Source organism: Homalodisca vitripennis, chromosome 5, assembly GCF_021130785.1.
Source record: "Homalodisca vitripennis isolate AUS2020 chromosome 5, UT_GWSS_2.1, whole genome shotgun sequence".
NCBI classification, from domain to species: domain Eukaryota; kingdom Metazoa; phylum Arthropoda; class Insecta; order Hemiptera; family Cicadellidae; genus Homalodisca; species Homalodisca vitripennis.
In genome coordinates this window covers 160,669,880-160,684,512 of record NC_060211.1, presented here as the reverse complement: position 1 = coordinate 160,684,512, position 14,633 = coordinate 160,669,880, and the positions used below count along the sequence as shown (strand labels likewise).

At 31.0% G+C, this 14,633-nt stretch overlaps 1 long non-coding RNA gene across 1 annotated transcript; it reads left to right on the top strand.

Annotated features, from left to right (window-relative positions):
• The first annotated feature begins 1,082 nt into the window (after positions 1–1,082).
• On the top strand, positions 1,083–6,492 carry LOC124363062. Its single transcript, XR_006922517.1, has 3 exons — positions 1,083–1,235; positions 4,143–4,245; positions 6,266–6,492. It is a non-coding gene; the product is annotated as an uncharacterized LOC124363062 (long non-coding RNA).
• The last annotated feature ends 8,141 nt before the right edge of the window (positions 6,493–14,633 follow it).

Genomic DNA, 14,633 nt, shown 5'->3' with positions numbered 1-14,633 from the left:
TGACATTTGCAATGCAATGTAAAATTGTAAAAATGCAATAAAATATTATTTGATTTGTATATAACAGATATATAAGAACAAAAGTACAGCAATAGAAATACATATTATAGCTGACATGGTAAATATTCTGTTTTGAAATGTTGAGAGACTGACATATCGATTTGTCTAATTGCATGTAAATATAAATTTGGTTTAAATTGCTCAAGAATTCTGAAATGATGTACAAAAATAGTATATAAGCACCAAAACCATTTGTAGATGATACATTCTGAAAGGCTGCAATAGTTGTATGTAACGAAAAATTGTGACATATTACTTTAGATGTCTCTATTTCGTCACTATCTGATAAGATATATACGCGATGAATGTGAAAACGCTACGTGATTGTAAAGTCTGTGATCTGCTACCAATTTGTTGTACGCCATCAAGATAACAATTCTCTCCAGGGAGGAGTGTATTTTGTAACAGTGACAACTCTTTACTGTGTGTACTACAGTGGTACATATTTGGACTAAAGTGTTTGAAACAAATTGAAGATTTTATTATGAATGTTCAACACCACCGTAATTATTGGCTGAGCGTGAGGCCTGCCGACCGTTTTTTCAGTCTGTCTGCCCATCTGTAAGATAGGTGCGGCCTCATAGCGCCACAGCTCATAGCGCCACAGCTCACAGCGCCACAACAAATGTGGCGCTATGAGCGCTATGAGCTGTGGCGCCGTGAGCATGGATCCGATTATTTATTCGGTTGTGTTGGCGCTGTGAGCACTCGACCAAATCTGTGGTGCTGTGAGCCTGGATACGATTATTTATTCGGTTGTGTTGGCGCTGTGAGCACTCGGGCCAATTCTGTGGCGCTATGAGCCAGTCTCTACTTTCTGGTGTTGCATAGCGCCACAACCTCCTATTGGTTCAAATTTATTAAATAATAACCTTGGAGGGGGACACTTGATGTAGGGGAAATATTGCTAAAAAAAAGTGTTTGTGTGAGTGGATAAACGAAGAATTATGTTGTGACATTGAGACCCATTCCTTCGTTTCACTTGTAAACAGCATCTAGGTTATTTTGATATATGTGAAATTTATTGGTCTCATTGGCCGTTCCCAGATTTGATCATTACAGAGTTGTAAATGTAAAATTTCACATTTTATTTATTATCTCATTTACAGATATAGTTCCAACAGATTACACGAGTTGATTTGAAGCAACATATTTCGACAAAGTAAATTTAAAAGGTAAGTCAATTTAATATAGCCTCTATATACTGTATATATATGTTTAAATATATATTCTTCACTTATTGCACATTACTTGTTCTAGATTTACAAATAAATACTTAAAATAGGCTGGCACTACCTTCCGACACCAGTTTTGGCTGTGGCATTCCTGTCTTTCAGACACCCAAAACTATTAGGCCTATAAACTTATAAACCACTATTGTCTAGGTAAGGAAACCTAGCTTCATTTATTGTTCCAAAATACATATGTGAGCCTCAAAATTCGTTGTGAAATTGAAAAGTAGGCCTAGGATACACCTAAAGTTAAGCGTATTTGAAATTAACTGTGAGAGGAGCAAATATGGTCTTCTTCAGTTTTCCTAATTTTGGTTATAATAATTTGTTTGATCACTGTTAATATTAAATTCACATTATAACTTTTTTTAATTCACATATGTTTATAGTTGCGGACGAGGCCTACAGATACTTTTATATTGATTGATAGTCTAGGATTTGAGATGTGAATAGGCTATTAGGTATCGATAATTACATTCTTCGATATAAAAAACCGGGTCCGCTTATCGTATCCTACCCTCATACTAAAACTATTAATATGTAAATTTCACTAAAATAATTGAAAAGGTTTTTAGTTTCTCATTTAGAAAAACTTAATGTTATTGTATTGTTTTAATCTGTTTTTTCAACAAACAGGCTGCAGTATATTAAGCGGCCACCACAATTGATCCTGGGTATTAAATATTTATAAGAAATAGCTAAACTATTGAATATAAAACATTCTAATTATAGCCTAGTTTTTTAAAATGACCTATTACCAGTTCTTTTTAATGTATTGAATAGCTTTATTGTTCCAATTCAATTCAAACAAAGTAAAATCATATTTACAGTCTTGAGTAAAGGCAACAAGTACAATGGAGATGTACACGTTATATGTGTTACAAGCTGTTAGACATGTTTATCCTTCAAAATAGTAAAAATTAGGATAACTGAATGTTACATGTTTTGTTATTATAGCCTAGTCGGCATCAGTATAATAAGCGGCTGCCACAATCGAATCATGGGTATTAATTATCAATTAGAAATACCTAAACCATTAAAGACATTGAAAAGCATTCTAATTATAGTTATTTGCAATTACCTATTGGACTTTTTTTAATGTATTGAAATTGTTCCAATTTAATAAGCAGCCACCATGACATTATAATGAAATTTCTAAACTATCAAGTATACAAATATTTGACCTATAGATATTCATAATACATAATTACCAGCTATTTTTATTTTACTGAATAACAGTATTAAAAGATTTGCCTATAACATTATTCGGTTCGGCATTATTATTTGAAATTATTTCTACAAAGTAAAATCATGTGTATGGTATTTGTGTAATTGCCAGCTGATAGCAAATACAACATATGGCGATGTACATGTATTGTTTGTTTCACAAGTTGTCAGACACATTTACCCTTCAAGATAGTTACATTCTATAAACATAAATAGCATAGAGTTTTATTCATCAATAAAGTATTATTTTATAAGATATTAAAACAGTCGAACTATACTGTAATATGAAATACCAATAAAGTAATTTTATTTCAGTTGTTATATCAAAGATTCGTTAGGCCTACTCATGAATATCGATGATTTGATAATCATGAAAATCATTGTAGTGGCCACTTAATATAGGCTACTGTAGCCAATACACAGCCTATAAGTTTTTGTTCATAATTAAATTTTTAGATATAAAAACCGCTGAACTAAACAGTGATTTGAAATATTCTTTACGTAATATGATTCAATAATTTGGTTTTGGTAGTTTAGATAATCATGAAGAATATGGATGATTAGATTGTGGTGGTGGCCGCTTATTAAACTTAATCCAACAATTATTACATGACAATAGCGAAAAAAATTAGGTCACTTAACTAAACATCCACACGAATTAAAAAGATTTAAATTCTTGTTGTTTATGGATTATATATTCTTCATGTTTTTGTTGGAGGAAACTGGATCCTTGTCAGATAAATTATTTGCATCTTCTGTAAGTATTTTGCTAGTTAGTCTACTAAATTAAATCTTATCACTGTTTTGAGTGTGTTTGATGTTTTTTCCTTCAAATTATTAATTAATAATATTCAAAAATATACTAAAATGCAAGCTAAATAAGTTGTTGATTCAATAGCCATTTTTATTACTTCTATGAGACAAATAAGCAGAATGTAAAAAAGATATTAAATTAAAATGATCTGTTTTTACAGGTATAGTAAAATAAAATCTATATTGTGTTCTGTATTCACTGTAGGCATTGATAATTTACTTGGATGTTCCACTTGATTGTTTTGAGGGCCTGATATCGAACTGTAGCTGTGTATTCTAACAGCAAATTTTAAGGGCCACATCATCAGAAACCTACCTACCTGTCTAAATGTTTTCAGACAGTGAGACTCAACTCCTCTATAGCCGTAACTCCACCAGTTGACCTAAAAACGCTCACATAGTTAGATTTTGTACATACTTTACAAATTTTTCTATACAGAACTTTCGTAAAAGACCAATAGTGCCCGAAGTACAGGTTATAGTTCAAATATGATTCCAAAATCAAATACTGAAATCAAATTTTCTAATAAAAATGTTCAGTTTTCGTTGTATATCTAATGGTGCATCAAAACAATGTACTAAAACTCAAAGTATGGTTGTATTTAAACCTTTCAACCTGTGTTAACCATTAACATTCATTACTGATTATCCTTGTATATCAGTTAACCACTTCCAAGTTTAACAAATATCCTCTTTTGGCTTTTACTTCGACATGGAAAACCCATGCATTCAATACCTATCACAGGTACTATGGCAGTTGTGTTAATAAGTTAAACTGTATTGTATACTAATAAATTTTTATTAAAATAGGTTGGAAACATGTGAAGGAGAGAATCTCAGGACCATATATGCCTTAAATACTTTACTATAATTGATGGAGAGCAAGTTTGGAAGTAAATGCCAAAGCACAAAGGTAATGACTTATGTGTAATGTGGAATCCTCTTATATCAAAATATAGTTTTAGATTGCTAGATTTTCCATTTATGGCCTAGTTTAATGCTGTGGGTGATTTATGTTATATTCAAGTTAATAAGAGCTGAATCTTTTAAATAATTGCTTTATTCTTAAATTATTTTTTTTTTAATTTTTGGATCACACATTTAAATAAACAATAAGGTTTAAAAGCTGACCAATAGCAAATTTGTTGCACTGCTGCTCAAAATCTATCACACTGTTAATAAAAACTCCACGGATGCACTACTACTATTGATTTTCATAACTTCACAGTGATTTTCAACTTTAACAATTTTAAACTGCAAATATTCTTTTTTAAGCTTGGTTTGATCAAAACAGTCTTGTTCTCGAAATTATTAACTTTTTTACCGCAAGGCCATAAGGCACATATTTGTAAGTGACAGCCAAAGATACCGACATGGGTGGAAGCTTGGTTAGATTAAGGCGCCAAATTGTTAAAATTCAATTACATGTGGGTTGAAAAAATAAATTATGAAACTGTAAATATGTTATGTGTCAATAGCTGTGTATTAAGCCTCGGAACATTACTGTACAAGTTTAGTTGTTTATAAAGTTATCTTGAGTCTGGGCATTGGGCTTTTGAACGTTTGCTTCAAAATAATAATAAACCAAGTTTTTTCTTGGTATCAAATCTTTTTGAAGTATCTTAGGATATTGAAGTAAACCTAAAATGTTTCTTGACAAAAATGTGTATATTTTTCTATTTTGCATCTAATTAAGAATTATTTTAGCAAGTTAAAAACTAATATAATGATTTAAAAAATCTACTAATTTATTTATTTGACAACTTCAAAATGTACTTTTCAAAGAATCACTACCCTCAGTATGATATGATATACCCTATTGAAATTATATATTAAAAATAGCTGAGAGTTTTCATCATTTTAGCAATAATGTATGTATTGCTGTGTCATAAACTTAATTGAGCAAATGATATATAATATTAAAAATTGCTTATATAAATTTATATAAACACTGCCAAATCTAAATTTTACACATAAGTAATCAGGTTTTTTAGTTATATACTACGATAATTTCCTAAGAATAAACATTAAATATATGTACTGCATTAGATTAACCACACATGGATTAAACCATGGTGGTTTAGTTTATGTGTGCATAAACTAAACCACACATGGTTTTATGTACATCTGCGAGAAGGACTTAAGAGTATTCACTGCCTCTAAATATTCTGACTATACAGTAAATTGTTGTATAAACATAACATGTCTATAATATTCTTAAAGAGCATGTTGTTCAGAATAACATTTTTTTTTTTATCATTACTACAATATTTGGATAGTTTCATTCTGCTGATATTTTTACCCAAACAAGTACTTTATATTCACGTGTGATTGTTTCAACATTATAGAACGCGATGTTCATGGGCGTTTAGATTGGTTTAGGTTTACGTTGTTTATCATTGCATAGTGTTCAAATGCCTATTTTTTCGTCAATACAGATTATAGTACAAGCATAAGTACGAGATTAATATACATATACAAATTAACATGTCACATATATTCTAGTCGATGGATGGGTTGTATAGGCCAATCGTAATTATGAAAATGTTTTTAATAATGTAAACAGTTATAAAATAATAATAATGCAATGAGTGTTCCATTGCATGCAAATAATTTTGTACTCTTATTTTAAAAAGAAACCCCCAAATTTCAAATTTTTCCATACTTCTTATCCTTGGTAGTAAAAATGTTCTAATTCAAAAGGTTTCAGTTTAAAATTATAAACTGCAATTAGAGTTTAATGTGCTCCTTTTGTTTGACCTATTGGTTGACGATATCTAGCCACGAGTCTAAAACATTTCAAAAATTTAATAGTATACGCAATGTTTTAACGTTAGTGTGAACTGAAAAACTTATATGTTAGTTATGCCCTTTTACTATAATATAAACAGTTAACAGATGATGTAGAACTGATTATTTGTGTATGATTTCAGATTTTGAAGATTGGTTCACGGAAGAATAAAAAGTCACTCGTGATTTTGTAAAGCTTTCAGGAAAACAAGAATAAAAATTAGAACTAAGTACATGTAAATGTACTTAAGTAAGTACCTAAACTGTTAATGTATAACTTATGTCTAAATAAGTGTAATTAATTTCCTTTATAATGTATAAAATAATAATTTGTAATAGAATCTGTTTGATTAGTATGAATCAAATTATCTTGTTATGATGAAATATTAATTTTGTTCAATTATGTGGAGTAAATTAATTATATACTTGTTTGATACATGTCTATGTGCCGTTTAAATTTATTTTCCCTAGCTTTAGTTTATATCATATATATTGTTATGGTATGTATGTAAATAATTGTATTACTTATTGGTATACACCCATAATATTATGTCATCACAGCTAAAGATGCATACAGCATATAACAGCTCCAACCAAGATTAAGCTTTTCGTTTAAACACATTATTTGCACTTCTAAGCTCCTAAAAGTACCAAAATTTGAGAACAAAATCAAATTTTATTTTCTTTTAAAATGAACTTAAAATATAAAATAAACTAAGCTTTAAACTTAGATAGAATTATTGTTACAGCCTATTGTTTAAAGTATTTTTTTTCTTTACCTTTGTGGATGTATATAAGATAAATGTATTTAGTTTTCAATGCTTCCTAGTTTCCTAAAGTAATTTTGAATGTTTGTTTAATAGTTTTTATGAAGTTTGAAAATTACAGTACAGTATCCAAGTTATAATTTTCTGTATACTATTTTCAGTTATAAACGTATCAAATTTCTTTATATATGGTGTTACAAATTAGGTATTTTTTCTTAACTCTTTGTGAACAGTAAACTCCAAAATGTGTTAATGTTTTAGGCTCAGGACAAACATATTTTATCAATACAAATTTATTTGAAACATTTAATTAACCCAAAACTCCGATTCCTCTCAGAAATAACTAAACTTATTATTCTATTAATTGTAAACAGTTTTGGGTTAGTTAAGTTAAAATCAAAAAGCTCATCAGTTTATTTTTTACATTAACCTAAGTTGCAAACTCAAGCCATCTTTGAACGGCTGTCATTTTTGACTCGGTTATCCGTTTGAGGTCGGGTTTACGGCTCTGTAGACTACTAATAAAGACCTTTAATTTGATATGCATATCAACCTATGCTTACATTTAAGATTTTCTTCTGACTCCTAGCGGGCCGCCCCCCTGAGGAAGTAGCGGATCATTGAATACGTGATAAAATAGATTTTTATGTCCAGTAACTTTGTGTAAGGTTTTTTAGCTCTATTTTAAATATTTTTAGAAATATTTAACCGACCCGGGACTTTTTGGACACCCTGTATATTTCTTTATTAGTGGTGCATGTGATAGGTCAGGCGAGTGATCCACCCTTCAGGTTTGCATGATTTAAGCAAGATGATTTCTGTGGAGATCCAAAGAAATAGTGACTGAGATGACTGGATTTGTGATCGGTGTAAAATTGGGTGAAGACTATGAGAACATGATCCAGGTTATTTAGAAATCTTAGTGTGAAGAGGTGAAACGTGGCTTAGCTTGTGATGTACAGGTGGTGAAGCAGGACATAGTGGTTTTCTGTGTTGCAGGAAGTAGGTCATGGGTATTGAGATCAATGTGGATTACTTCCACAAATAGCTTTTCACAAAACCAACCATTTGGTTACCACCTACGGGATTACAGACTGATACCGTATAAATCTTTAACGTTTATTATATTTTCCTTGTTATAGTTAATATGAATTTCATATCAAAGTTTAAGTTTATTTAAATACTTTTAAAGGTTTAGCTCCTTTCAATATTATTTATATGTAACTGTTTTACAATAAATATATTATATAAATTAAATCATATTGAGATCGGATGATCAGTGAAATAAAGATCTAGGCTCAGTCTCACATGGTTCTTCTAAATTGAGATAAAATACCGTAAAATAACCTAATAACGTAACGGATTGAATTTCACCACAGAAATGGTAACGCAATTCAATCTGAAAACTATTATATTCTACCCGCCTTATTTTATTATACCTTTGATTGGGGAAGACTGTATAACTGGTGAAATGCAACTATCAGACGTTATATACTGATAATATTACAAAGTAAAGTAGTAGTAGTTGCTTCCTTACACATGCACCAAAAGTCTTAGACTATTATTTATTAATTTTAACATATATTTTAGTCTTGCTTAACAGAATACTCTCGGAGAGAAAATCCACCGCTCAAAGCAGAGTAATATAAACTATCCCATTTTTATATTTCTCACTTTTGACATCCAATCATGCCTGCAGTACAATTGCTAGAATCCATCACAAAAAGAAAATAAGTACAGTCACGATTTAAAGGAGAAAAATAATAGAAAATTTTAAAGCTGATAAAGCAAGCATAGCGGAAACCAATCCTGCGGGATATATAAACTCGCCTTTTGGGGCCCTATGTGGGTGTGGGCAAATTTGTGGATAAGAAGTGTTAGGAAATAGTTTGAATTCGGAGATGAGGTATCCAAATTTCACATGTTATAGCTATATCCGTTCTCGAGAATCGTGCGGGTAGTAAAGCTTCGCTAACGCTCAGCCAAATGATGTGTGATATATAAAAATAATCAATGGATTTCTTAGTAAAAAAGAACTTGTTCTTCTAATCGGACAAAAAGTACCAGTATGACAAAGCAAAAGAATAATTTAAGCTATAAAATTTATAAGAATTTACTAAAGTTTTTGAATTTCAGGGTTATTTTCGGGAAAACAAATAAAGATACGAGGAAATACTAAATGACTCTTTTTAAAGATCACTTAATTTCTAATAAAATACTTTGTTAGATTAACCGTTTCGTCCCTCTATATTGATGGAATTTAGCATTTGAATACAAATAACCACGAAAAATGACCTATATCTAACTAAAGCTTTTTACTTTAAACCCATTTTGTGGCTTAAGCCTCAGAGATACGAATCATTAACTGTAAGTTACATACAAGTCCTACTATTTTGTTTAATTACTACTTATGGCATCTAGTATTGCTGGGGGGGGGGATCCTTTTATCAAATTAATTACTTGCAATGGGACTAATTATAAGCTTAAATTGCATGTAATATAATTAAATACAAATTTTAAAGTCTAGATATCTCTATGACACTCCAGTCATGATAAAATCCAGAACTGGAGAAACACTTAAATGGCGAAAAGATGTAGCTTCTCACTCTTAGAAATATGAGAAAAAACTTTAGATTACCAGTAAAAGATGTTCTGCAGGATGTCATATTGACGATAACCAATGTATAATATACAAGTTTTAAAAGTTTGGATTACTGCAATGGTGCTGGAAAAGTTTGCTATTTACAACGAGGTCAAGCAGTAACTTGTGAAAAACCATGGGAGATGTCTAGCCTATGGTTTGTTGATAATTTAAAATTATATGAATTGTGGGAATGTCAGACTGAGGTTATATCATATTTAAATTCTTGGTTTTAAAATCTTAGTGCAGTTCTTGAATTTCATTTGACACTTACTGCGTTTTGTAATATAATAATATAAAATAAAAATTGTAAAGTATTAAGTAAGGAAGCAAAAAACTGTTCCTTATACAACAGAAACACATAATTTGGTTATTGAAAAGTAACTTACAGGAAATTTAGATCATCGTATGTATGGTGCAAGTAGTTTCATGCAGGGACATTGTAAGGGTACATTGTATGTACTTAGATCATGTAACTTATCATACCGTGTCCATGGATAACGGCTGAAGGTAACTGTATGAATTTGTCATATTTATATATATAACAAGGTAGTTGTACGCCAGACTAGGCAAGAAGCCCTCAACAGGATTCGAAACACCTTATACAAACTAACCGTGTAGTAATACAGGTAGGAAGGGTGGTTTTAATGTGAATGTTGAGTTTAGCTCCAGTTCTGAGTGTGTCCATTGTAAGGTGTCTCTTATGACGCAAAGAGTTTATTTTTAGCTCCTTCGTAGTCGACATTTTGTATCTCTTCAGCGAAACATGCCTCCAGGTTCCAGGAGTCACATCTATGACAGCGTCAGATTCCAGAGATAGATGAATTGTAACTAAGCTCTTGAACATATAACCTTTTTCAAACCATTGTGGTGATCAAATTAATCTCAAACATTATCTCTTAATTGCGATTGTTACATCCTAATATCGAAGGAAACGTTATTGAAAATAAAGTTAATACTAATGCCAAACCATACTGATATTACCAGAAAATGGTTCGTTTTTTTTTATTAAATTTATTCGAATTATGGTTGAAAGGAGTTGTGTTTTCCTCATCTTTCTGATAGAACTGATTGAGAATTGTGTTAAATCCTTAAATATTTTCTTCATACACTGATTTTTGTTTCTCAATGCTAAAAAAACAATTGTTTTTAAACACTAATGGTTTAAATAAACTTTTAACACTTTTAAACTTTTATTTTTCGTACGATGTACATTTCAGAATCATTTACTCCATCTTCAGGTACTAAATAAGGTTAAGTTAATTATAAAAATAAATATTTAAAATCAATTTGTCATGTGTTTTTTACTACCTTGGTGGCTAAATTTGTTGTATTTAATTTGATGTGAGATCATTGTATATTGTTTAAAATTCTATCGAATAATAAATATTTTGTTAGAAAATCTTTGTCATTTAATAATATATTATGATTAATTTTGGCACTTTTTATGGCTAAATTTGTTGTATTTAATTTGATGTGAGATCATTGTATATTGTTTAAAATTCTATCGAATAATAAATATTTTGTTAGAAAATCTTTGTCATTTAATAATATATTATGATTAATTTTGGCACTTTTGTAAATTTCAAAATGTTCTAAAGTAGATAATAAGCGGCTTTTTTTGCTTGTGTGTAAAATTTCAAGATTGTTTTCGATGTTAGTGTATGTATGGCCGGTGTTATTTAAATGGTCTGCATATTTTGAATTTGATGATGTTTTTGATGCTTTTATGTGTTCATTAAATCTAATTTTGAATGATCGGCCGGTTTGTCCAATATAGTGGGATTGAAAATCGTTGCAATTTAATTTGTATACTCCACTATTGTTGAATTTTGATTTTGGTTTGTTGAATTACTTTTGATTTTGATTAAAACATCGAACAACCTTGGACTTTTAATTTTTTACAAAAGTGCCAAAATTAATCATAATATATTATTAAATGACAAAGATTTTGTAACAAAAAATTTATTATTCGATAGACTTTTAAACAATATACAATGATCTCACATAAAATTAAATACAACAAATTTAGCCACCAAGGTAGTAAAAAACTCATGACAAATTGATTTTAATTATTCATTTTTATAATTAACTTAACCTTATTTTGTACCTGAAGATGGAATAAATGATTCCGAAATGTACATTGTACGAAAAATAAAAGTTTAAAGGTGTTAAAAGTTTATTCATATTATGTTATTTATTTTAAAACACTTTTCGAGGCTGCATCTCTAACTAATGGTTTATCATTTAGTACAAAGTTTATATGGGAATATGTGTGAATTTGGGTATAACATTATTTTAAATATGAGCAGTGACCGTATTTATAACTGCACTTAAACCTTACCTCCATGTCAAAAGCGGAGTCTCAAATTCAAGCCCGGTAGCTAGTCAGATTCAAGCTTATTCTATTGTCCCTCCTGCGAGAAATGTTTATTTTGAGGTTTGAGTGTTAAGTATTAATTTATTGATCATATTTCATAAAAATTTCTGCAAGATGTGTAATTTTTACGTTTTAATTGCCAGTTTTTAATCAATGGAAGATATTTTCGATTAGGCAGAAATTGACAGATGAAGGAACTGTAGGTTAGATTCACATAGGCAGGAACGTCAAACGAATACAAGCAGTGAACGCCAGTACAGATAGTTTTGAATACCAATCCATTTAAATGATATTTTTGTGAAACTAAAATGATTGTATGTATAAAGTGTTTGTATGTCCTTGTGAATTTTCTTCCATGCAGTTAAAATATGCATTAAAAATATATACATTGAGAATGGCAATATTGCAGCTTTACTTACCATGGGTTTACTTTTTTATCAAATTCCTGAACAATTTCCAGGATCAATAAAGTAAACGTTCACATACTGTATATCCTGTATACCTCTTCAAACGTGACTGTGACTCTGTAAAGAGTCACAATATTTTATAAATATGATTTTAAGTGAATGTATTTATAAACAGAAATAGGAAGAGTTTAAAATTCCTTGGATACAAATGTGAAGTTGTTAAAAAAAAAACTTAAGTCATGATATTTCGAATGGAAAAATCTAAAAATCCCTGATGTTCAGAAACCATAGATTAGTTAAAAACAACTATGTCCATAACATGTTTAAACACTCACAGTAATTCTGTTGAAATTTACTCCTATCAATTAGTTATTTATTTTGCTACTACATGTTTGTTATTTTTATATTCTATTTGCTGTGATTCGTCGTTTTTGTGGTTTTGACTGTTTTATAGTATCAAATTTTTCTATTGAGTGCACTCACAAATTTAATCAAAATTTATACAGATCTGCATAAAATGAAACAAGCAAGGAGCACCAAATACATACAATTATAATACAGTTTCATGTTATAAAAACCGTTTACTCCTGAAATCTTGTACTTTTTGTATTCCATAGAACTCGTCGATTGTAGTGATGTATGTAATAAAAGGGAACGTCTGGTGTGTCCGAACTCTTTCAAAATACTTAATACCTATCTTATTCTTTTTCGGAAACTTTCAACAAAATAAAAAGCGGCTGTTACATTTTGTGTTAAATTCATTCTCCTGTTTGACAAACGATGGATATAATAGAGTGCAGTAGAGAAGACAGTTGAAGGCGTGGGTCCTACGACCCACCAAATAGCCTCAGCCAACCAGAGATATGCTGCGTTGCCAAACTGTCTACCTGCCGGACAGTCACACCTCCCGAACAGACACACCCACCGGACAGTCACAACCGCCGGATAGTCACACCCGCCAGACAATCACCGGACAGACACACCCGCCGGACAGTCACACCCGCCAGACAGTCACCGGACAGTCACACCCGCCGGACAGTCACACCCGCCGGACAGTCACACCCGCCGGACAGTCACACCCGCCAGACAATCACCGGACAGTCACACCCGCCGGACAGTCACACCCGCCAGACAGTCACCAGACAGACACACCCACTGGACCTTGACTCAGTGACGTTCTCAATCTTGAACCTTGGGGCTCGAAAATATAAATTCAAGCGTGTTGGTACTTCATCAGTTCAGCGCTAATGAAGTATAAACTTTACAAGAAATTAAAAGGTATTGAACAATTTAAAAGGTTTAAAGAATTAGACATATTTTCTAACGCTAGAATGAAATACTAGTGCGTAAAAGGGTTTGAGGATTAACGTTGTTCTTATAGAGCGAAGCTCAAGATCATTTTTACCTTAGGTAAAGATCAAATCTTTACCTTAGGTTAGTAAATTTAACAATGGAGTAATAAACTTTCCTGCTTTCCTCAATAATTTGAATTACCCTTATATTATGTGATTGTTCGAATAGTTACTTCATTTTCCGAGAAAACTTCACGTTGATTTGTTTTGGTAAGATACAAAATGCTTTACTATCAGCAATCTAGTAAAGATTTCTGAAGAGCCTCATTGAAGGTGACGGCATGAATGTGAAATGACGGATAGGGCCCAGAAGGTGCCTTACCATCCTGATATATAAGTTTGATAAGTTTTCCACTTAGAAATAATATAGTTCTATTAAATTTTGTTCTATTGTGACATATATTTTACTCGTATATTATATTTTATACCACGATAAAAGGGCCTATACCTTTTTATTTGCATTTTTCCAAGATATCCATGTTTATAATTGGAGAATTGCTTGAGAACAGAAATAAGTTTAGTGACGTTGCATTTTTTTTTTAGGAACATTAAGACAAGAAAACCCCAAACGATTTCAAGAACTATCTTGGACTCTCTGAAAGTAATCTTTGTCGCTTTGTTAGTTTAGTGTAGTGCCTCAATTAAGAATCTATTCACTCGCTCAATGCAGCCGATAAGCGATGAAGAGGATCTTGTAGACCCTTTAATGTTTAACATCTTCACTGCGGCTCAATACTGAGTAACCTTGAGTAATCTTAATGACTCTACTTACGGCGTCTGCCGCACACTCACCTCCTCCTTGCGGTCAAACTGTTAAAAACTCTTACGTAAAGGTGTACATACAAATTTAGTATATGATTTAACTTAGCCTTCTGTATTTATAAAACATATTATTGAGTCGCATTAATTATGATAATATTGAAAAAGTAAACTAATATTCTTTGTATAACAAGTAGCTGTATTT